This window comes from Pristiophorus japonicus, unplaced genomic scaffold, assembly GCF_044704955.1.
Source record: "Pristiophorus japonicus isolate sPriJap1 unplaced genomic scaffold, sPriJap1.hap1 HAP1_SCAFFOLD_1538, whole genome shotgun sequence".
NCBI lineage: Eukaryota > Metazoa > Chordata > Chondrichthyes > Pristiophoridae > Pristiophorus > Pristiophorus japonicus.
Window position 1 is genome coordinate 6,501 of NW_027251215.1, and position 23,394 is coordinate 29,894.

Genomic DNA, 23,394 nt, shown 5'->3' on the forward strand with positions numbered 1-23,394 from the left:
CCTCTTATCATGGAGACATCAATTATCGACACAATGTCTTATTTGACATATCAAAAAATAAACTCCATCCCAGTTTTATGGGTGATTAACATCAGCAGAAACAAATCCCAACTCACAGAATGAACACGATTCAGTCAGGATGTGAATAACAGCAGTAATAACAGTAGAACCTAACCCCTGCAGTAACTTGCGAACTCTCAATTCAAATGACTGAGTAAATCCCTTCCCACACTTCCCCAGTGTGAACTCGCTTGAGTTTCAGCAGATCAGATGACTGAGTTAAACCTTGGCCACACGCAGAGCAGTTAAATGGTCTCTCCCCAGTGTGACTGCGTATATGGATTTCTAGATCAGATGGGTAACTGAATCCCTTCCCACAGTCTTCACATTTCCATGATTTCTCCATGGAGCAGGTGTCCTTGTGTCTCCCAGGTTGGCCGATCAGTTGAAGTTTCGTCCACACACAGAACACGTGTAGTTACTCCCCGCTGTGAATGGTGTGATGTTTTTGAGGCCGTGTAACTGGTTGAAGCTCTTTCCACAGTCAGTGCACTGGAACAGTCTCACTCGGATAGGGTATGTGTGTGTCGGTGCTTTTCCAGTCACACTGATGTTTGAAATATTTTCCCACAGACAGAACAGAAAAATGTTTCTCCTTCCACATTCAAAGGCCGATGGTATTCATCATTTGCAGCTAATATGGTTGGATACAGTGCGCAGAATGAGAATAAAATCAATGAGCTGCTGATTTTCTCTGCTGGTCACTGGGCCTTTTGTGCTGGCGCAATAGGGTGAACCCGGGCTGGTCCAATAGGGTGAACCCGGGCTGGCCCAATAGGGAGAACCTGGGCTGCCCAAATAGGGTTAGCTTGGGCTGTGCTGGCCCAATAGGGTGAGGTGTGCTGGCCCAAGATCACCACACAACTATCAGAATAACAAGGCGCCCTTTCAAGGGCCATGGAACTTACATAAACATGTGTCGAATCAAACTGACAGACATCCTGAAGACCCTCCCACCCTTTGTCCCTGCATAAAGGACAGTGCATGCGCCGTGAGACCGCCCTGACCAATATGGTGGCCGCTGAACACGCTCCCACCACCAGGGAAAACAGTTACTGCCAAGAACGCCGCCAGGAAAACGGTCACTAACACAACACTGAAGAGCGGCAAGATGCGCAGAAAGTCAAGGAAGGAGAGTTACTCCATTTACATCTACAAAGTGATGAAGCAGGTTCACCCCAACACTGGCATATCCTCCAAGGCCATGGGCATCATGAACTCGGTTGTGAACGATATTTTGGAGTGCATCACTGATGATGCTTCCCGCCTGGCCCATTACAACAAGCGCAGATCCATCAGATCCCGGGACATCCAGACCGCCGTGCACCTGCTGCTGTCCAGGGAGCTGGCCAAGCACGCCGTGTCGGAAGGGACAAAGGTGGTGACCGAGTACACCAGCTCCAAGTAAAACTGTGCGCTGCACTGAGAGATCAAACCCAAACATAACGGCTCTTTTAAGAGCCATCCACAACCTCTATGAAAGAGCTGCACAAACCCATCTCCCTTTAAACTTAAATCACTAATTATTTCCTCAACAATTGTGTGCTAACCTTTGGAGTTCCAGCTGTAGATTTAGTTTTGAATTCTCAGTTAAGCGGCTTCACTCTCAGACCTGTACATTTTCACCGCCTGCCGAATTAAGAGCATGTTTAGGGGCTGAGACTCAGATTTCAGTCACACGTTCTCTCTCGTAAGTAATTATCACGTTTATTTTTCAATTCCTGTTGCGTCAGTCCGTTTATTAACCCGACACTCCCTGCAGTGTAACAATCCAGAATGGGAGTTCTTCCAGAGATCAGAAACGGGGCAGTTTGAACACTCTGTCTAATATGTCCTTACTATACAGTATAAATGCACACGAGACGCATACTTAAGAGATGGTGACTCTGTGACCAGGCACATGTATTAACCAGCACTGAAGTGATGAAGGTGGGCGGAGCTTCCCCGTTTATACCTGAAAGTCCAGGTTAGGAGTGTCTCCCACAAGTTCACCCCTTTGTGGTCAATGTTCTCACGGTGTACAACTTAGGTCAGTTTATACATGGGTTACACTGACAGTTGAATACATGACATCACCTCTCCCCAAGGTCTTATTGGGATCACAGGTTAAGTCTCTCTGGTGGTTTATGCTCCCTTGCAGAGCGCCTGAGTTGGGAATCCAGTTGTTGGGCGTTAGCCTGAGTGTCTGCTGTTTGCGGTGCCTCGGCCTGTCCGAACTGCCCACAGTGACTGGGCTCTCCTCTGCTTGGTTCTTGTATTCGGTCACCTGTGGAGGAGTAAGCTCGATATCGTGTTCTTCCGCTGCTTATTGTATGGGGTTGCTGAACCTCATTTTTGTTTGATCCACGTGTTTGTGGCAATATGTCCATTGGTAAGTTTAACGATCAGAATCCTATTCGCCTCTTTGGCAATCACAGTGCCTACGAGAAATTTGGGCCCTGCAGCGTAGTTGAGGACAAAGACAGGGTCATTGACATCAATACATCGCGCCCCCGCATTCCCGTCATGGTAATCACATTGTGACAGGCGCCTGCTCTTAACAATTTCTTTCATGTTGGGGTGTATAAGGGATAACCTGCTTTTGAGCGTCCTTTTCATTAGCAGCTCTGCGGGTGGAACTCCTCTGAGCGAGTGTGGTCGGGATCTATTGCCCAACAGGAGGCATGATACGCGGCTTTGTAGGGAACTCCCTTGGATTCTGAGCAACCCTGTTTGATTATCTGTACTGCTCGTTCCGCCTGACCATTTGAGGCCGGCTTGAACGGTGCCGGTCTGACATGGTTGATACCATTTCTTGCCATGAAGTTCTGGAATTAAATGCTTGTAAAGCATGGGTCTTTGACCAAGACGTCCGGTCGGCCATGGGCGGCGAACATTGCACGTAGACTTTCTACCGTGGCAGAGGATGTGCTTGAATTGAGAATGTCACACTCGATCCATTTGGAGTAGGCGTCTACTCCAAACAAAAATATTTTTCTCATGAAAGGATTTGCGTAGTCCACATAGATGCGTGACCATGGTTTGGCGGACCAGGACCAGGGGCTAAGGTGGAGCTTCCCTGGGCACATTGCCCAGCTGGGCACACGTGTTGCATCTGTGAACACGAAGTTCCAGGTCTGCATCTATCCCTCGCCACCAAATGTGTGAGCTGGCAATTGCCTTCAGCCTGACAATGCCCGACTGCTCATTGTGGAGTTCTCTGACGAACATCTCTCTGCCCATCTGGGGCATGACGACACGATTTCCCCATAGTAGGCAATCGGCCTGTATCGAGAATTCACTCTTGCGCCTGTGAAATGTTTTGAATGCCTCAGGGAATGTCTCGTACGTGGTTGCCTTTCCCCAGTCATGACACAGGACTGCTTATCCATTGTTCTCTGCACGTATCGGTTCGAATTCCATCTTTGTCCTTGTTGTGTTACAGCTTTGACTTCCCTGGTCGTGTTGTTAATCACATTAAACCTCATCGCCAAATTCCTCTTTTACTGACAAGTATGCTGCACTTTGCTCATGTCATGTCTCAAATTAATAATATATTCGTCAAAAGGATAACATTTGCAGGACTATGGCGAGGGGGACTAATTACATAGGTCTCTGAGGGACATAAGAAGCACGATGGGCCTAATATCTTTTCTCACTACCGTCAGAATTTGAGAGCTACGCTTTTCACCGTCGGCGGCTCGTTGGTCTCGGGGTATGATTCTCGTTTAGAAATAATCACATTTGAAATGCGAGAGGTCTCGGGCTAAATCCCGGCCGAACCCCGACATTTTTTACACAAGTTGTGCTTCTCACAACCGCTCGACATGTGAGAAAACAAAAATTGTTCACGTTAAAACTTTTGATTTTGCGCCTATGTTCTCACAGCGTCCAAATCCCAGAGCAAAGTGAAACCCGCCAAACTGAGTAAAGTTAAACTATCTCAGAGGTACTCGGCTCTGTGACTCGTTGGATAACCTAAACCATTGCTTTGTTCCGGCCAATACTTGAGCAGTATATCTTCCTCTCTGTACGCATAAGCTCACCGCAATTGGGATAAGCATACATTCAGCGTCAATCTCCACCTCGGCCCTGAATATCACTGCGTCCTGCTTCTCTAGAGCTGAAAAGATGAGAGAAGCTGGCTTTTGAATTAGTCCCTTGGCTGCCGAATTCAAAGCGGACAGGAAATCAATCTTGGGTGGCCAAGCAGCCTGGTCTGATAAAAAGGCGGTGACACCCTATATTGTAGGCATGTTCTCGTCTTCTGGCTCAACATTAGGTTCAACCTATCGGGTGATAAGCACCGCTTCCATTGTCTGGTAATGGTTCTGCTGTTCCCACTAACACATCCTCTGGACCAACCTTTGTTACGTTATTGCCCGATTACCACCCACTTTGCCTTTCTCCATTGTGCCATTTATTATTTAATCACTCCTGCGTTCCGCTGTATCACAGAAGTTCCCATTTGACCTTTCTCGCTGCGTATTTTTTCCAGACGCTATTTTTGTTGAAAACATCTGTAATCTTTAACTTTTTCCTGACATATCGGAATGAATATACGACAGAACGTGAAACCGGATTCTTACTCCACAAAATCTGCACGACCAGCCGAGTTTTACATATTTATCTGTTTTTATTCATTCTATTTCCGTGTCCCTTTTAAGGGGATTTGCTGTCTGTCCGAGATCATTCTCGGTCTCTTTAAAATGGTGTGCTATCAGACCCTCATCATTCTGTGTGTGTTTAAAAGGGATGTGCTGTCTGTCCCGGATTTCCAATTTCAAATTTCAAAACCTGCCTTTGGAGGTTAAGGAATTTTAGTTTGTTTGTGTGTTTCAGACTGGGCTGGTTTTACGTCCCTCCCTCCTTCCTTCCTGCCTGTCTATCACCTGTGGCTTCAATAACAGTCTCTGCGCCGCGTGGTCCTGAGCCCCACTGCACAATTGCCTTTAGGAATGATCGAGATCTCACTTTATTCTTTTAAAAGGGAACTGCTGTCAGTCAAGGGTCATTCTGCATGTGGGTAAAAGGGATGTCCTTGCAAACCCGGATCATTCTGTGTCTGTTTAAATGGGCTGGTTGTCAGTTCCGGTTCATAATCTTTCCCTTTAAAACGGATTTTCTCATAAACCCGGGTCACCCTGTATTGTTTGAGAAGGAGTATGATTTCAGCTGCAATGACCGAATTGTTAAACTATAGCGTGCCAATTTACATTGGGGTTGCCTGCGCCGGTGCGCACCCAGATCGCAGTGCATCTGTTCATTCACTCGAAATATGCTCATCTTTTCCTAAATCCACTCCTTGATATTGCAGTTGCCCCGAATTTGCTCGCAATATACGCAACAACACAATGATTGGTGCTGGCAGCGGCCGCGTGGCCTAATGGATAAGGCGTCTGACTTCGATTACAAACGCAAAGTTATCAGAAAATTGCAGGTTCGAGTCCTGCCGCGGTCAACTTAGCTCGCTACGTGAAATTTTATATTCTTTGTTTTGATTCAGCCGAGAAACCAACCATCTCTTCCAGTCACTCACCTGAAGTGAAAGAAGGCTGTTGGCTTAAAGAATCTCATGGCAAGTTTTCATCATTGTCGATCTGCATGCACGGGCAGAGTAAGCTGTGAAGTGGACTTTCTTGCACATTTTATCTGTTTGGATACAAAAAGCAGGAGATTGAATGGCTGACGATTTTTTATAGCAGAGACGAGGTGGCCGAGAGGTTAAGGCGATGGACTGCTAATCCATTGTGCTCTGCACGCAAGGCTTCGAATCCCATTCTCGTCGTCGTTGGCTTGCAGCTTAACCACTTTTTGACATTCACATTTCACCTCAACGCCAAATTCCCCTTTTACTTACAGGGATGCTCTGCTTTCCTCATGTCATGTCTCAAATTAATAATATATTCGTCAAAAGGAGAACAGTTGCAGTACAATGGCGAGGGGCACTAATTAGAGAGGTATCTGAGAGACAGCACATGCACGATGGGCCATAATATCATTTCTCACCACCGTCACAATCTGAGAGCTGCGCTTTTCACTGTCGGCGGCTCGTTGGTCCACGGTTATGATTCTCCCTTCGGAATGAGCATATTTGAAATGCGAGAGGTCACAGGCCAAATCCCGGACGAGCCCCGCCATGTTTTACTCAAAGTTCCGCTTCTAACAGCCGCTCGACATGTGAGACAACAGACGTATTTCACGTTAAAACGTGTGATTTTACGCCGATGTTCCCTTAGCATCCAAATCCCAGAGCAAAGTGAAACCCGCCAAACTGAGTAAAGTTAAAATATCTCAGAGGTACTCGGCTCTGTGACTCGTTGGATAACCTAAAGCCTTGTTTGGTTCCGGCCGATCCTTGATCAATATATCTTCCTGTCTGTAGGCATAAGTTCACCTCAATTGGGATAAGCATACATTCAGCGTCAATCTCCACCTCTGCCCTGAATATGAGTGCGTCCTGTTTCTCAAGAGCTGAAAAGATGAGAGAGGCTGCCTTTTGAATTCGTCCCTTGGCTGCCGAATTCAAAGCGGACAGGAAATCAATCCGGGCTGGCAAACCTGCCTGGTCTGATTAAAAGGCGGTGACACCCTATATTGGAAGCATGTTCTCGTCTTCTGGCCTCAACATTAGGTTCAACGTATCGGATGATAAGCACCGCTCCGATTGTCTGGTAATGGTTCTGCTGTTCCCATTACCACCTCCTCTGGACCATCCTTTGTTACGTTATTGCCCGATTACCACCCACTTTGCCTTTCTCCATTGTGCCATGTATTATTTAATCACTCCTGCGTTCCGCTGTATCACAGACATTCCCATTTGACCTTTCTCGCTGCGTATTTTTTCAGGCGCTATTTTTGTTGAAAACATCTGTAATCTTTAACTTTTTCCTGAAATATCGGAATGATTATCCGACAGAACGTGAAACCGGATTCTTCCTCCACAAAATCTGCACGACCTGCCGAGTTTTACATATTTATCTGTTTTTATTCATTCTATTTCCGTGTCCCTTTTAAGGGGATTTGCTGTCTGTCCGAGATCATTCTCTGTCTCTGTAAAATGGTGTGCTATCAGACCCTCATCATTCTGTTTCTGTTTAAAAGGGATGTGCTGTCTGTCCCGGATTTCCCATTTCAAATTTCAAAACCTGCCTTTGGAGGTTAAGGAATTTTAATTTGTTTGTGTGTTTCAGACTGGGCTGGTTTTACGTCTCTTCCTCCCTCCTTGTCTATCACTTGTGACTTCAATAACAGTCTCTGCGCCGCGTGGTCCTGAGCCCCACTGCACAATTGCCTTCAGGGATGATCGAAATCTCACTTTATTCTTTTAAAAGGGAACTGCTGTCAGTCAAGTGTCATTCTGCATCTGGTAAAAGGGATGTCCTTGCAATCCCTGATCATTCTGTATCTGTTTAAATGGGCTGGTTGTCAGTTCCGGTTCATAATCTTTCCCTTTAAAACGGATTTTCTCTTAAACCCGGGTCATCCTGTATTGTTTGAGAAGGAGTATGATTTCAGCTGCAATGACCGAATTGTTAAACTATAGCGTGCCAATTTACATTGGGGTTGCCTGCGCCGGTGCGCACCCAGATCGCAGTGCATCTGTTCATTCACTCGAAATATGCTCATCTTTTCCTAAATCCACTCCTTGATATTGCAGTTGCCCCGAATTTGCTCGCAATATACGCAACAACACAATGATTGGTGCTGGCAGCGGCCGCGTGGCCTAATGGATAAGGCGTCTGACTTCGATTACAAACGCAAAGTTATCAGAAAATTGCAGGTTCGAGTCCTGCCGCGGTCAACTTAGCTCGCTACGTGAAATTTTATATTCTTTGTTTTGATTCAGCCGAGAAACCAACCATCTCTTCCAGTCACTCACCTGAAGTGAAAGAAGGCTGTTGGCTTAAAGAATCTCATGGCAAGTTTTCATCATTGTCGATCTGCATGCACGGGCAGAGTAAGCTGTGAAGTGGACTTTCTTGCACATTTTATCTGTTTGGATACAAAAAGCAGGAGATTGAATGGCTGACGATTTTTTATAGCAGAGACGAGGTGGCCGAGAGGTTAAGGCGATGGACTGCTAATCCATTGTGCTCTGCACGCAAGGCTTCGAATCCCATTCTCGTCGTCGTTGGCTTGCAGCTTAACCACTTTTTGACATTCACATTTCACCTCAACGCCAAATTCCCCTTTTACTTACAGGGATGCTCTGCTTTCCTCATGTCATGTCTCAAATTAATAATATATTCGTCAAAAGGAGAACAGTTGCAGTACAATGGCGAGGGGCACTAATTAGAGAGGTATCTGAGAGACAGCACATGCACGATGGGCCATAATATCATTTCTCACCACCGTCACAATCTGAGAGCTGCGCTTTTCACTGTCGGCGGCTCGTTGGTCCACGGTTATGATTCTCCCTTCGGAATGAGCATATTTGAAATGCGAGAGGTCACAGGCCAAATCCCGGACGAGCCCCGCCATGTTTTACTCAAAGTTACGCTTCTAACAGCCGCTCGACATGTGAGAAAACAGACGTATTTCACGTTAAAACGTGTGATTTTACGCCGATGTTCCCTTAGCATCCAAATCCCAGAGCAAAGTGAAACCCGCCAAACTGAGTAAAGTTAAAATATCTCAGAGGTACTCGGCTCTGTGACTCGTTGGATAACCTAAAGCCTTGTTTGGTTCCGGCCGATCCTTGATCAATATATCTTCCTGTCTGTAGGCATAAGTTCACCTCAATTGGGATAAGCATACATTCAGCGTCAATCTCCACCTCTGCCCTGAATATGAGTGCGTCCTGTTTCTCAAGAGCTGAAAAGATGAGAGAGGCTGCCTTTTGAATTCGTCCCTTGGCTGCCGAATTCAAAGCGGACAGGAAATCAATCCGGGCTGGCAAACCTGCCTGGTCTGATTAAAAGGCGGTGACACCCTATATTGGAAGCATGTTCTCGTCTTCTGGCCTCAACATTAGGTTCAACGTATCGGATGATAAGCACCGCTCCGATTGTCTGGTAATGGTTCTGCTGTTCCCATTAACACCTCCTCTGGACCATCCTTTGTTACGTTATTGCCCGATTACCACCCACTTTGCCTTTCTCCATTGTGCCATGTATTATTTAATCACTCCTGCGTTCCGCTGTATCACAGACATTCCCATTTGACCTTTCTCGCTGCGTATTTTTTCAGGCGCTATTTTTGTTGAAAACATCTGTAATCTTTAACTTTTTCCTGAAATATCGGAATGATTATCCGACAGAACGTGAAACCGGATTCTTCCTCCACAAAATCTGCACGACCTGCCGAGTTTTACATATTTATCTGTTTTTATTCATTCTATTTCCGTGTCCCTTTTAAGGGGATTTGCTGTCTGTCCGAGATCATTCTCTGTCTCTGTAAAATGGTGTGCTATCAGACCCTCATCATTCTGTTTCTGTTTAAAAGGGATGTGCTGTCTGTCCCGGATTTCCCATTTCAAATTTCAAAACCTGCCTTTGGAGGTTAAGGAATTTTAATTTGTTTGTGTGTTTCAGACTGGGCTGGTTTTACGTCTCTTCCTCCCTCCTTGTCTATCACTTGTGACTTCAATAACAGTCTCTGCGCCGCGTGGTCCTGAGCCCCACTGCACAATTGCCTTCAGGGATGATCGAAATCTCACTTTATTCTTTTAAAAGGGAACTGCTGTCAGTCAAGGGTCATTCTGCATGTGGGTAAAAGGGATGTCCTTGCAATCCCTGATCATTCTGTGTCTGTTTAAATGGGCTGGTTGTCAGTTCCGGTTCATAATCTTTCCCTTTAAAACGGATTTTCTCATAAACCCGGGTCATCCTGTATTGTTTGAGAAGGAGTATGATTTCAGCTGCAATGACCGAATTGTTAAACTATAGCGTGCCAATTTACATTGGGGTTGCCTGCGCCGGTGCGCACCCAGATCGCAGTGCATCTGTTCATTCACTCGAAATATGCTCATCTTTTCCTAAATCCACTCCTTGATATTGCAGTTGCCCCGAATTTGCTCGCAATATACGCAACAACACAATGATTGGTGCTGGCAGCGGCCGCGTGGCCTAATGGATAAGGCGTCTGACTTCGATTACAAACGCAAAGTTATCAGAATATTGCAGGTTCGAGTCCTGCCGCGGTCAACTTAGCTCGCTACGTGAAATTTTATATTCTTTGTTTTGATTCAGCCGAGAAACCAACCATCTCTTCCAGTCACTCACCTGAAGTGAAAGAAGGCTGTTGGCTTAAAGAATCTCATGGCAAGTTTTCATCATTGTCGATCTGCATGCACGGGCAGAGTAAGCTGTGAAGTGGACTTTCTTGCACATTTTATCTGTTTGGATACAAAAAGCAGGAGATTGAATGGCTGACGATTTTTTATAGCAGAGACGAGGTGGCCGAGAGGTTAAGGCGATGGACTGCTAATCCATTGTGCTCTGCACGCATGGCTTCGAATCCCATTCTCGTCGTCGTTGGCTTGCAGCTTAACCACTTTTTGACATTCACATTTCACCTCAACGCCAAATTCCCCTTTTACTTACAGGGATGCTCTGCTTTCCTCATGTCATGTCTCAAATTAATAATATATTCGTCAAAAGGAGAACAGTTGCAGTACAATGGCGAGGGGCACTAATTAGAGAGGTATCTGAGAGACAGCACATGCACGATGGGCCATAATATCATTTCTCACCACCGTCACAATCTGAGAGCTGCGCTTTTCACTGTCGGCGGCTCGTTGGTCCACGGTTATGATTCTCCCTTCGGAATGAGCATATTTGAAATGCGAGAGGTCACAGGCCAAATCCCGGACGAGCCCCGCCATGTTTTACTCAAAGTTACGCTTCTAACAGCCGCTCGACATGTGAGAAAACAGACGTATTTCACGTTAAAACGTGTGATTTTACGCCGATGTTCCCTTAGCATCCAAATCCCAGATCAAAGTGAAACCCGCCAAACTGAGTAAAGTTAAAATATCTCAGAGGTACTCGGCTCTGTGACTCGTTGGATAACCTAAAGCCTTGTTTGGTTCCGGCCGATCCTTGATCAATATATCTTCCTGTCTGTAGGCATAAGTTCACCTCAATTGGGATAAGCATACATTCAGCGTCAATCTCCACCTCTGCCCTGAATATGAGTGCGTCCTGTTTCTCAAGAGCTGAAAAGATGAGAGAGGCTGCCTTTTGAATTCGTCCCTTGGCTGCCGAATTCAAAGCGGACAGGAAATCAATCCGGGCTGGAAAACCTGCCTGGTCTGATTAAAAGGCGGTGACACCCTATATTGGAAGCATGTTCTCGTCTTCTGGCCTCAACATTAGGTTCAACGTATCGGATGATAAGCACCGCTCCGATTGTCTGGTAATGGTTCTGCTGTTCCCATTAACACCTCCTCTGGACCATCCTTTGTTACGTTATTGCCCGATTACCACCCACTTTGCCTTTCTCCATTGTGCCATGTATTATTTAATCACTCCTGCGTTCCGCTGTATCACAGTCATTCCCATTTGACCTTTCTCGCTGCGTATTTTTTCAGGCGCTATTTTTGTTGAAAACATCTGTAATCTTTAACTTTTTCCTGAAATATCGGAATGATTATCCGACAGAACGTGAAACCGGATTCTTCCTCCACAAAATCTGCACGACCTGCCGAGTTTTACATATTTATCTGTTTTTATTCATTCTATTTCCGTGTCCCTTTTAAGGGGATTTGCTGTCTGTCCGAGATCATTCTCTGTCTCTGTAAAATGGTGTGCTATCAGACCCTCATCATTCTGTTTCTGTTTAAAAGGGATGTGCTGTCTGTCCCGGATTTCCCATTTCAAATTTCAAAACCTGCCTTTGGAGGTTAAGGAATTTTAATTTGTTTGTGTGTTTCAGACTGGGCTGGTTTTACGTCTCTTCCTCCCTCCTTGTCTATCACTTGTGACTTCAATAACAGTCTCTGCGCCGCGTGGTCCTGAGCCCCACTGCACAATTGCCTTCAGGGATGATCGAAATCTCACTTTATTCTTTTAAAAGGGAACTGCTGTCAGTCAAGGGTCATTCTGCATGTGGGTAAAAGGGATGTCCTTGCAATCCCTGATCATTCTGTGTCTGTTTAAATGGGCTGGTTGTCAGTTCCGGTTCATAATCTTTCCCTTTAAAACGGATTTTCTCATAAACCCGGGTCATCCTGTATTGTTTGAGAAGGAGTATGATTTCAGCTGCAATGACCGAATTGTTAAACTATAGCGTGCCAATTTACATTGGGGTTGCCTGCGCCGGTGCGCACCCAGATCGCAGTGCATCTGTTCATTCACTCGAAATATGCTCATCTTTTCCTAAATCCACTCCTTGATATTGCAGTTGCCCCGAATTTGCTCGCAATATACGCAACAACACAATGATTGGTGCTGGCAGCGGCCGCGTGGCCTAATGGATAAGGCGTCTGACTTCGATTACAAACGCAAAGTTATCAGAATATTGCAGGTTCGAGTCCTGCCGCGGTCAACTTAGCTCGCTACGTGAAATTTTATATTCTTTGTTTTGATTCAGCCGAGAAACCAACCATCTCTTCCAGTCACTCACCTGAAGTGAAAGAAGGCTGTTGGCTTAAAGAATCTCATGGCAAGTTTTCATCATTGTCGATCTGCATGCACGGGCAGAGTAAGCTGTGAAGTGGACTTTCTTGCACATTTTATCTGTTTGGATACAAAAAGCAGGAGATTGAATGGCTGACGATTTTTTATAGCAGAGACGAGGTGGCCGAGAGGTTAAGGCGATGGACTGCTAATCCATTGTGCTCTGCACGCAAGGCTTCGAATCCCATTCTCGTCGTCGTTGGCTTGCAGCTTAACCACTTTTTGACATTCACATTTCACCTCAACGCCAAATTCCCCTTTTACTTACAGGGATGCTCTGCTTTCCTCATGTCATGTCTCAAATTAATAATATATTCGTCAAAAGGAGAACAGTTGCAGTACAATGGCGAGGGGCACTAATTAGAGAGGTATCTGAGAGACAGCACATGCACGATGGGCCATAATATCATTTCTCACCACCGTCACAATCTGAGAGCTGCGCTTTTCACTGTCGGCGGCTCGTTGGTCCACGGTTATGATTCTCCCTTCGGAATGAGCATATTTGAAATGCGAGAGGTCACAGGCCAAATCCCGGACGAGCCCCGCCATGTTTTACTCAAAGTTACGCTTCTAACAGCCGCTCGACATGTGAGAAAACAGACGTATTTCACGTTAAAACGTGTGATTTTACGCCGATGTTCCCTTAGCATCCAAATCCCAGATCAAAGTGAAACCCGCCAAACTGAGTAAAGTTAAAATATCTCAGAGGTACTCGGCTCTGTGACTCGTTGGATAACCTAAAGCCTTGTTTGGTTCCGGCCGATCCTTGATCAATATATCTTCCTGTCTGTAGGCATAAGTTCACCTCAATTGGGATAAGCATACATTCAGCGTCAATCTCCACCTCTGCCCTGAATATGAGTGCGTCCTGTTTCTCAAGAGCTGAAAAGATGAGAGAGGCTGCCTTTTGAATTCGTCCCTTGGCTGCCGAATTCAAAGCGGACAGGAAATCAATCCGGGCTGGCAAACCTGCCTGGTCTGATTAAAAGGCGGTGACACCCTATATTGGAAGCATGTTCTCGTCTTCTGGCCTCAACATTAGGTTCAACGTATCGGATGATAAGCACCGCTCCGATTGTCTGGTAATGGTTCTGCTGTTCCCATTAACACCTCCTCTGGACCATCCTTTGTTACGTTATTGCCCGATTACCACCCACTTTGCCTTTCTCCATTGTGCCATGTATTATTTAATCACTCCTGCGTTCCGCTGTATCACAGTCATTCCCATTTGACCTTTCTCGCTGCGTATTTTTTCAGGCGCTATTTTTGTTGAAAACATCTGTAATCTTTAACTTTTTCCTGAAATATCGGAATGATTATCCGACAGAACGTGAAACCGGATTCTTCCTCCACAAAATCTGCACGACCTGCCGAGTTTTACATATTTATCTGTTTTTATTCATTCTATTTCCGTGTCCCTTTTAAGGGGATTTGCTGTCTGTCCGAGATCATTCTCTGTCTCTGTAAAATGGTGTGCTATCAGACCCTCATCATTCTGTTTCTGTTTAAAAGGGATGTGCTGTCTGTCCCGGATTTCCCATTTCAAATTTCAAAACCTGCCTTTGGAGGTTAAGGAATTTTAATTTGTTTGTGTGTTTCAGACTGGGCTGGTTTTACGTCTCTTCCTCCCTCCTTGTCTATCACTTGTGACTTCAATAACAGTCTCTGCGCCGCGTGGTCCTGAGCCCCACTGCACAATTGCCTTCAGGGATGATCGAAATCTCACTTTATTCTTTTAAAAGGGAACTGCTGTCAGTCAAGGGTCATTCTGCATCTGGTAAAAGGGATGTCCTTGCAATCCCTGATCATTCTGTGTCTGTTTAAATGGGCTGGTTGTCAGTTCCGGTTCATAATCTTTCCCTTTAAAACGGATTTTCTCATAAACCCGGGTCATCCTGTATTGTTTGAGAAGGAGTATGATTTCAGCTGCAATGACCGAATTGTTAAACTATAGCGTGCCAATTTACATTGGGGTTGCCTGCGCCGGTGCGCACCCAGATCGCAGTGCATCTGTTCATTCACTCGAAATATGCTCATCTTTTCCTAAATCCACTCCTTGATATTGCAGTTGCCCCGAATTTGCTCGCAATATACGCAACAACACAATGATTGGTGCTGGCAGCGGCCGCGTGGCCTAATGGATAAGGCGTCTGACTTCGATTACAAACGCAAAGTTATCAGAAAATTGCAGGTTCGAGTCCTGCCGCGGTCAACTTAGCTCGCTACGTGAAATTTTATATTCTTTGTTTTGATTCAGCCGAGAAACCAACCATCTCTTCCAGTCACTCACCTGAAGTGAAAGAAGGCTGTTGGCTTAAAGAATCTCATGGCAAGTTTTCATCATTGTCGATCTGCATGCACGGGCAGAGTAAGCTGTGAAGTGGACTTTCTTGCACATTTTATCTGTTTGGATACAAAAAGCAAGAGATTGAATGGCTGACGATGTCTTATCGCAGAGACGAGGTGGCCGAGAGGTTAAGGCGATGGACTGCTAATGCATTGTGCTCTGCACGACTGGGTTCGAATCCCGTTCTCGTCGTCGTTGGCTTGCAGCTTAACCACTTTTTGACATTCACATTTAACCTCATCGCCAAATTCCCCTTTGACTTGCAGTGATGCTGTACTTTCCTCATGCCATGTCTCAAATTAATAATATATTCGTCAAAAGGAGAACAGTTGCAGTACAATGGTGAGGGGCACTAAGTAGATAGGTATCTGAGAGACAGCACATGCACGATGGGCCATAATATCATTTCTCACCACCGTCACAATCTGAGAGCTGCGCTTTTCACTGTCGGCGGCTCGTTGGTCCACGGTTATGAGTCTCCCTTCGGAATGACCACATTTGAAATGCGAGACATCACGGGCCAAATCCCGGACGAGCCCCGCCATGTTTTACTCAAAGTTCCGCTTCTAACAGCCGCTCGACATGTGAGAAAACAGACGTATTTCACGTTAAAACGTGTGATTTTACGCCGATGTACCCTTAGCATCCAAATCCCAGAGCAAAGTCAAACCCGCCAATCTGAGTAAAGTTAAAATATCTCAGAGGTACTCGGCTCTGTGACTCGTTGGATAACCTAAAGCCTTGTTTGGTTCCGGCCGATACTTGATCAGTATATCTTCCTGTCTGTAGGCATAAGTTCCCCTCAATTGGGATAAGCATACATTCAGCGTCAATCTCCACCTCTGCCCTGAATATGTGTGCGTCCTGTTTCTCTCGAGCTGAAAAGATGAGAGAAGCTGCTTTTTGAATTCGTCTCTTGGCTGCCGAATTCAAAGCGGACAGGACATCAATCCGGGATGGCAAAGCTGCCTGGTCTGATTAAAAGGCGGCGACACCCTCTATTGTAGGCATGTTCTCGTCTTCTGGCCTCAACATTAGGTTCAACGTATCGGATGATAAGCATCGCTCCGATTTTCCCATTTGACTTTTCTCGCTGCGTAATTTTTCCAGGCACTATTTATGTTGAAAAAATCTGTCATCTTGAACTTTTTCCTAAAATATCGGAATGATTATCCGACAGAAAGTGAATCCGGATTCTTCCTCCACAGAACCTGCACGACCTGCCGAGTTTTACATATTTATCTATTTTTATTTCCGTGTCCCTTTTAAGGGGATGTGCTGTCTGTCCGAGATCATTCTCTGTCTGTTTAAAATGGAGTGCTATGATACCTGCATTATTATGTGTCTGTTTAAAAGCGATGTGCTGTCTGTGCAGAATTTCCAATTTCAAATTACAAAAACTGCCTTTGGAGCGTGCAGGAATTTAGTTTGTTTGTGTGTTTGTGTAAGCCAGAGTGTGTGCAAACGTGCTGTGCGATTTTACTGTCATGTGAGAAAAATGCATTGCATGCAACTTGAAACCGTACTGATTTGATTGAACACTCCTCTCCTTCGTGGACTCTCTGACGGTAGAAGAATCTGCTGTGGGATTTTGCTATTCCACATCTGAAAGAAGGGGAAATACACAATTTAGAAATAGATCGATTGTTGCTTGGGCTGTGTGACATGATGACATCCTCCATCCTTATTTTCAAATTCAAATCAAATCAAATCAAGACAAGAATAGACATGACTGACTAACTGACTTTGTTTATATATGTATATATGTAAATCTGTATATTTATATATAATCCCAAATTTTTAACTTCCAAAATAAATGTGCTTTTTCTGTTCTGCATGCACCGGGCTCTATTACATTTGACCTCTTTCACAGCACAAGAAGGTGTTGTCAGATCCAGCAGAAAGACACACGCGACTTTAAAAGATCGCCTTTGTAGCCCACATCTTCCCTCGTAGCTTGTCTTCCACCATGGGCTTACTGTGTTTGTGTACTTATTGACTGCTGCCCCTTATTTCCAATGGAATTCTTCTAGCCAGACTGCCTTCGTTCAATCAAAAAATATATAGATTTTGAATCAACTATTTATTTATTTAAAACAAATCAAATTCAATTTTTCTAAATAAAATTTAAATGCACTTATTTTCTTAAAATGTTAAATATATATATATTTCAGACTGGGCTGGTTTTACATCCCTCCCTCCTTCCGACCTGTCTATCACATGTGGCTTCAATAACTGTCTCTGCCCCGCGTGATCCTGAATTGCCTTCAGGGGTGATGGAAATCTTAATTTATTCTTTGAAAAGGGAACTGCTGTCATTCCAGGGTCATTCTGCATCTGAGTACAAAGGATGTCCTTGCAATCTCGGATGAGTCTGTGTCTGTTTAAACGGGCGGGTTGTCAGTTCCGGTTCATAATCTTTCCCTTTAAAATGGATTTTCTCATAAACCCGGGTCATCCTGTATAGTTTGAGAAGGAGTACGATTTCAGCTGCAATGACCGAATTGTTAAACTGTTGTGTTCCAATTTACATTGGGGTTGCCTGCGTCGCTGCGCACCCAGATCACAGTGCATCTGTTCATTCACTCGAAATATGCTCATCTTTTCCGAAATCCACTCCTTGATATTGCAGTTGCCCCGAATTTGCTCCCAATATAAACAACACAATTAACAGTGTTGGTAGAAGCTGTGTGGCGTAATGGATAAGGCGTCTGACTTCGAATATAACTGCAAAGTTATCAGTAGATTGACGGTTCGAGTCCTACTGTGGTCTACTTAGCTCGCTGCGTTAAATGTTATATTCTTTGTTGTGATTCTGCCGAGAAACCATCCATCTCTTCGAGTCACTCACCTGAAGTGAAGTAAGACTGTTTGCTTAAAGAATCGAACGGCACGTTTTCATCATTGTCGATCTGCATGCACGGACAGAGCAAGCTGTGAAGTGCACTTTCTTGCACATTATTTCTGTTTGGATACAAAAAGCACGAGATTGAATGGCTGAAGATACGCGTCAGAAGAGATGAGGTGGCCGAACGGTTAAGGCGATAGACTGCTAATCCATTGTGCTCTGCACGGTTGGGTTCGAAACCCATCCTCGTCGTCGTTGTCTTGCAGCTTTGACCTCCTTTGTCGTTTTGTCATTCACATTTAACCTCATCGCCAAATTCCCCTTTTGCTTACAAGGATTCTGTACTTTGCTCACGTCATGTCCCAAATTAATAATATATTCGTCAAAAGGATAACATTTGCAGGACTATGGCGAGGGGGACTAATTAGATAGTTCTCTGAGAGACAGCACATGCACGATGGGCCTAATATCTTTTCTCACTACCGTCAGAATCTGAGAGCTGCGCTTTTCACTGTCGGCGGCTCGTTGGTCTAGCAGTATGATTCTCGCTTAGGAATGATCACATTTGAAATGCGAGAGTTGTCGGGCCAAATCCCGGACGAGCCCCATCATTTTTTACTCAAAGTTCCGCTTCTCACAGCAGCTCGACATGTAGAAAACAGACATATTTCACATTAAAACGTGTGATTTTGCGCCGATGTTCCCACAGCATCCAAATCCCAGAGCAAAGAGAAACCCGACAAACTGAGTAAAGTTATAGTATCTCAGAGGTACTCGGCTCTGTGACTCGTTGCATCACCTAAACCCTTGTTTGGTTCCGGCAAATACTTGATCAGTATATCTTCCTGTCTGTCCGCATAAGCTCACCTCAATTAGGATAAGCATACATTCAGTGTCAATCTCCACCTCTGCTCTGAATATGAGTGCGTCCTGTTTCTCTAGAGCTGAAAAGACGAGAGAAGCTGCTATTTGAATTAGTCCCTTGGCTGCCAAATTCAAAGCGGACAGGAAATCAATCCGGATTGGCCAAGCAGCCAGGTCTGATTAAAAGGCGGTGACACCCGATATTGTAGGCATGTTCTCGTCTTCTGGCCTCAACATTTGGATCAAAGTATCGGATGATAAGCACCGCTCCCATTGTCTGGTAATGGTTCTGCTGTTCCCACTAACACCTCCTCTGGACCATCCTTTGTTACGTTATTGCCCGATTACCACCCACTTTGCCTTTCTCCATTGTGCCATTTATTATTTAATCACTCCTGCGTTCCACTGTATCACAGACATTCCCATTTGACCTTTCTTTCTGCGTATTTTTTCCAGGCGCTATTTTTGTTGAAGAAATCTGGAATCTTTAACTTTTTCCTAAAATATTGGAATGATTATCCGACAGAACGTGAAACCGGATTCTACCTCCATAGAATCTGCACGATCTGTCGAGTTTTACATATTTATCTGATTTTATTCATTCTATTTCCGTGTCCCTTTTAAGGGGATGTGCTGTCTGTCGGAAATCATTCCCTGTCTGTTTAAAATGGTGTGCTATCAGACCCGCATCATTCTGTGTCTGTTTAAAAGGGATGTGCTGTCTGTCCCGGATTTCCAATTTCAAATTTGAAAAACTGCCTTTGGAGGGTGCTGGAATTTTAGTTTGTTTGTGTGTTTGTGTAAGCCAGAGTGTGTGCAAACGTGCTGTGCGATCTTACTGTCATGTGAGAAAAGTGCATTACATGCTACTTGAAAACGTACTGGTTTGATTGAACACTCCTTCGCGGACTCTCTGACGGTAGAAGACTCTGCTGTGGGATCTTGCGATTCCACATCTGAAAGAACGGAAAATATAAAAGTTAGAAATATAGCGATTTTCGCCAGGGCTGTGTGACATGATGACATCCTCCATCCTCATTTTCTAATTCAAATCAAATCAAATCAAGACAAGACAAGACATGACTGACTGACTGACTTTGTTTATACATATACATGTACATATATGTGTATATTTATATATAATCCCAACTTTTAAACTTCCAAAATAAATATGCTTTTTCTGTTCTACCTGCACCGGGGTCTATTGTATTTGACCTCTTTCACAGCACAAGCAGTTGCTGTCAGATCCAGCAGAAGGACACACGTGACTCTAAAAGATCGCCTTTGTAGCCCACATCTTCCCTTGTGGCGTGTCTTCCACCATGGGCTTACTGTGGGTATTTATTGACTGCACCCCTCATTTCCAATGAAATTCTTCTAGTCACACAGCCTTCGTTCAATCAAAAAATATATAGATTATGAATCAATTCTTCTTTATTTAAAACAAATCCAATTCAATTTTTTTTAAATAAAATGTAAATGCATTTATTTTGTTAAAATGTTAAATATTTATATATTTCAGTCTGGGTTGGTTTTACGTCCCTCGCTCCTCCCTGCCTGTTTATAACCTGTGAATTCAATAACCGTCTCTGCCCCACGTGGTCCTGAGCCCCAGTGCACAATTGCCTTCAGGGATGATAGAAATCTCACTTTATTCTTTTAAAAGGGAACTGCTGTCAGTGAAGGGTCATTCTGCATCTGGGTAAAAGGGTTGTCCATGCAGTCCCGGCTCATTCTGCGTCTGTTATAACGAGCTGGTTTTCAGTTCCGATTCATAATCTTTCCTTTTAAAATGGATTTTCTCATAAACCCGAGTCATCCTATATATTCTGAGAAGGAGTATGATTTCAGCTGCAATGAACGAATTGTTAAACTGTGTTCCAATTGGAGTTGTGTTCCAATTTGCATTGGGGTTGCCTGCGCCTGTGCGCACCCAGATCGCAGTGCATCTGTATATTCACTCGAAATATGTTCATCTTTTCTTAAATCCACTCCTTGATATTGCAGTTGCCCGAATTTGATCCCAATATACACAATAACACAATGTACGCTTCTGGCAGAGGCCGCGTGGCCTAATAAATAAGGCGTCTGACTTCGATCAAAAACAACGAAGGTATGAGAAGATAGCGGGTTCGAGTCCTTCCGTGGTCAACTTCGTGAAATTGTATATTCTTTGTTGCGATTCTGCCGAGAAACCAACCATCTCTTCCAGTCACTCACTTGAAGTAAAGGAAGGCTGTTTGCTGAAAGAATCGAATGGCACGTTTTCTTCATTGTCGATCTGCATGCACGGGCAGAGCAAGCTGTGAAGTGGACTTTCTTGCACATTATTTCTGTTTGGATACAAAAAGCAGGAGATTGAATGATTGACGATGCGTTCCAGAAGAGACGAGGTGGCCGACAGGTTAAGGCGATGGCCTGCCAATACATTGTTCTCTGCATGCATGGGTTCGATTCCCATCCTCATCGTTGTTGTCTAACTGATTTGTCGTTTTGTCATTCACATTTAACCTCATCGCCAAATTCCCCTTTTACATACAAGGATTCTGTATTTGCTCATGTCATGTCCCAAATTAATAATATATTCGTCAAAAGGATAACATTTTCAGGAATATGGCGAGTGGGACTAATTAGATAGGTCCTTGAGGGACAGCAAAAGCACGATGGGTCTAACATCTTTTCTCACTATCGCCAGAATCTGAGGGCTGCGTTTTTCACTGTCGGCGGCTCGTTGGTCTGGGGAAATGATTCTCGCTTAGGAATGATCACATTTAAAATGCGAGAGTTCTCGGGCCGAATCCCGGATGAGCCCCGTCATTTTTTACTCAAAGTTCCGCTTCTCACAGCCGCTCGACATGTGAGAAAACAGACATATTTCACATTAAAACGTGTGATTTTGCGCCGATGTTCCCACAGCATACAAATCCCAGAGCAAAGAGAAACCCGCCAAACCGTGTAAAGTTAAAGTATCTCAGAGGTACTCGGCTCTGTCACTCGTTGCATCACCTGAACCCTTGTTTGGTTCCGGCAAATACTTGATCAGTATTTCTTCCTGTCTCTCCGCATAAGCTCACCTCAATTTGGATAAGCATACATTCAGCATCAATCTCCACCTCTGCCCTGAATATGAGTGCGTCCTGTTTCTCTAGAGCTGAAAAATGAGAGAAGCTGGCTTTTGAAGTAGATCCTTGGCTGCCGAATTCAAAACGGACAGGAGATCAATCCGGGCTGGCCTAGCTGCCTGCTCTGAAAAAAGGCGGCGACACGGTATATTGTCGGCATGTTCTCGTCTTCTGCCCTCAACATTAGGTTAAACATATCAGATCATAAGCACCGCTCCCATTGTCTGGTAATGGTTCTGCTATTCCCACTAACACCTCCTCTGGACCATCCTTTGTTACGTTATTGCCCGATTACCACCCACTTTGCCTTTCTCCATTGTGCCATTTATTATTTAATCACTCCTGCGTTCCACTGTATCACAGACGTTCCCATTGGACCTTTCTTGCTGCGTATTTTTTCCAGACGCTATTTTTGTTGAAATAATCTGTAATCTTTAACTTTTTCCTCAAATATCGGAATGATTATCCGACAGAACGTGAAACCGGATTCTTCCTTCACAGAATCTGCACGACCTGCCGAGTTGGACATATTTATCTGATTTTATTCATTCTATTGCTGTGTCCCTTTTAAGTGGATGTGCTATCTGTCCGAGATCATTCTCTGTCTGTTTAAAATGGTGTGCTATCAGACCCGCATCATTCTGTGTCTGTTTGAAAGGGATGTGCTGTCTGTCCCGGATTTCAAATTTCAAAAACTGCCTTTGGAGGGTTGTTGGAGCGGATTTTTGGACATATATTTGACTAGTATACGGGACCAGACATTTGTTTTTATTTTTCCCTTTAATGAATTTTGTCAGGGACAATACTGATGCATTATGCTTTATACAAAAAAAAACACAGTTAGACTTCAAAGTATGCTGGCCTTGAGTCATGGAGATAGGAAAGTGAGATAATGAACGACTGGAGAGATAAGAGGGTTTGTTTGTCTACACCAGTGCCAAAAGGCCTGCACATCTTTATAATGCCATGTCACAATGCGAGGATGGTTTATATCAAGAATCAGCCTTGGATGAAAAGCTTTATAAACCTTGTAATGCGAAGATTACTCTTAAGGACTAGTGCTAAAGCATGTGATGTAAAGTGTCGTAATTTGTAAGATAAAAAAACATCACTGGAGATAACAAATTGAGAAGTGGTTCAGAGACAGGGGTCTCTAACACTTCTCCCAAAGCTTTTTCTCTGATTTAATAAACCTCTCTTTATATATTATACAGTCTCGGAAATATTTTTCCACAACAAAATAGCTGTCTGATCATACGTGATCACTTAAGACAGTATCTGGAATCTGGTGTTAGAGACTAAAAAGAGAGGTGTCCGGGCACGACGGGATAGTGTATCAGATGCGAGTAAACAGATAGCGGGAAGGGGCTGACTAACCAGTTTGAGCTGTCCCTTTAGTAAATAAGGTCGGTGCGGATGGGAACTGATCGATCCAACCTAGAGCCGAAAGCTCCGGTGGTGAGGAAACACGCTAGCTTTGTTGCGAAGACAAAGGGTCCCCACAGAATAGTCTTGGCCGTGAGTATTCCAGAAACAAAGGGAAACGTCCGA

The 23,394-nt window shown here is 44.5% G+C and overlaps 11 non-coding genes across 11 annotated transcripts; all 11 read left to right on the forward strand.

Annotated features, from left to right (window-relative positions):
• The first annotated feature begins 5,411 nt into the window (after positions 1-5,411).
• trnar-ucg (transfer RNA arginine (anticodon UCG)) lies at positions 5,412-5,500 on the forward strand. The gene is given in 2 exon segments: positions 5,412-5,448; positions 5,465-5,500. It is a non-coding gene; the product is annotated as a tRNA-Arg (tRNA).
• Positions 5,501-5,745: 245 nt separating this feature from the next.
• On the forward strand, positions 5,746-5,827 carry trnas-gcu (transfer RNA serine (anticodon GCU)). The gene has a single exon. It is a non-coding gene; the product is annotated as a tRNA-Ser (tRNA).
• A 1,927-nt stretch (positions 5,828-7,754) lies between these two features.
• On the forward strand, positions 7,755-7,843 carry trnar-ucg (transfer RNA arginine (anticodon UCG)). The gene is given in 2 exon segments: positions 7,755-7,791; positions 7,808-7,843. It is a non-coding gene; the product is annotated as a tRNA-Arg (tRNA).
• A 245-nt stretch (positions 7,844-8,088) lies between these two features.
• On the forward strand, positions 8,089-8,170 carry trnas-gcu (transfer RNA serine (anticodon GCU)). The gene has a single exon. It is a non-coding gene; the product is annotated as a tRNA-Ser (tRNA).
• Positions 8,171-10,098: 1,928 nt separating this feature from the next.
• On the forward strand, positions 10,099-10,187 carry trnar-ucg (transfer RNA arginine (anticodon UCG)). The gene is given in 2 exon segments: positions 10,099-10,135; positions 10,152-10,187. It is a non-coding gene; the product is annotated as a tRNA-Arg (tRNA).
• A 245-nt stretch (positions 10,188-10,432) lies between these two features.
• trnas-gcu (transfer RNA serine (anticodon GCU)) lies at positions 10,433-10,514 on the forward strand. The gene has a single exon. It is a non-coding gene; the product is annotated as a tRNA-Ser (tRNA).
• A 1,928-nt stretch (positions 10,515-12,442) lies between these two features.
• Positions 12,443-12,531, forward strand: trnar-ucg (transfer RNA arginine (anticodon UCG)). Its single transcript is given in 2 exon segments — positions 12,443-12,479; positions 12,496-12,531. It is a non-coding gene; the product is annotated as a tRNA-Arg (tRNA).
• A 245-nt stretch (positions 12,532-12,776) lies between these two features.
• Positions 12,777-12,858, forward strand: trnas-gcu (transfer RNA serine (anticodon GCU)). Its single transcript has one exon. It is a non-coding gene; the product is annotated as a tRNA-Ser (tRNA).
• Positions 12,859-14,785: 1,927 nt separating this feature from the next.
• On the forward strand, positions 14,786-14,874 carry trnar-ucg (transfer RNA arginine (anticodon UCG)). The gene is given in 2 exon segments: positions 14,786-14,822; positions 14,839-14,874. It is a non-coding gene; the product is annotated as a tRNA-Arg (tRNA).
• A 245-nt stretch (positions 14,875-15,119) lies between these two features.
• Positions 15,120-15,201, forward strand: trnas-gcu (transfer RNA serine (anticodon GCU)). Its single transcript has one exon. It is a non-coding gene; the product is annotated as a tRNA-Ser (tRNA).
• Positions 15,202-18,027: 2,826 nt separating this feature from the next.
• trnas-gcu (transfer RNA serine (anticodon GCU)) lies at positions 18,028-18,109 on the forward strand. The gene has a single exon. It is a non-coding gene; the product is annotated as a tRNA-Ser (tRNA).
• The last annotated feature ends 5,285 nt before the right edge of the window (positions 18,110-23,394 follow it).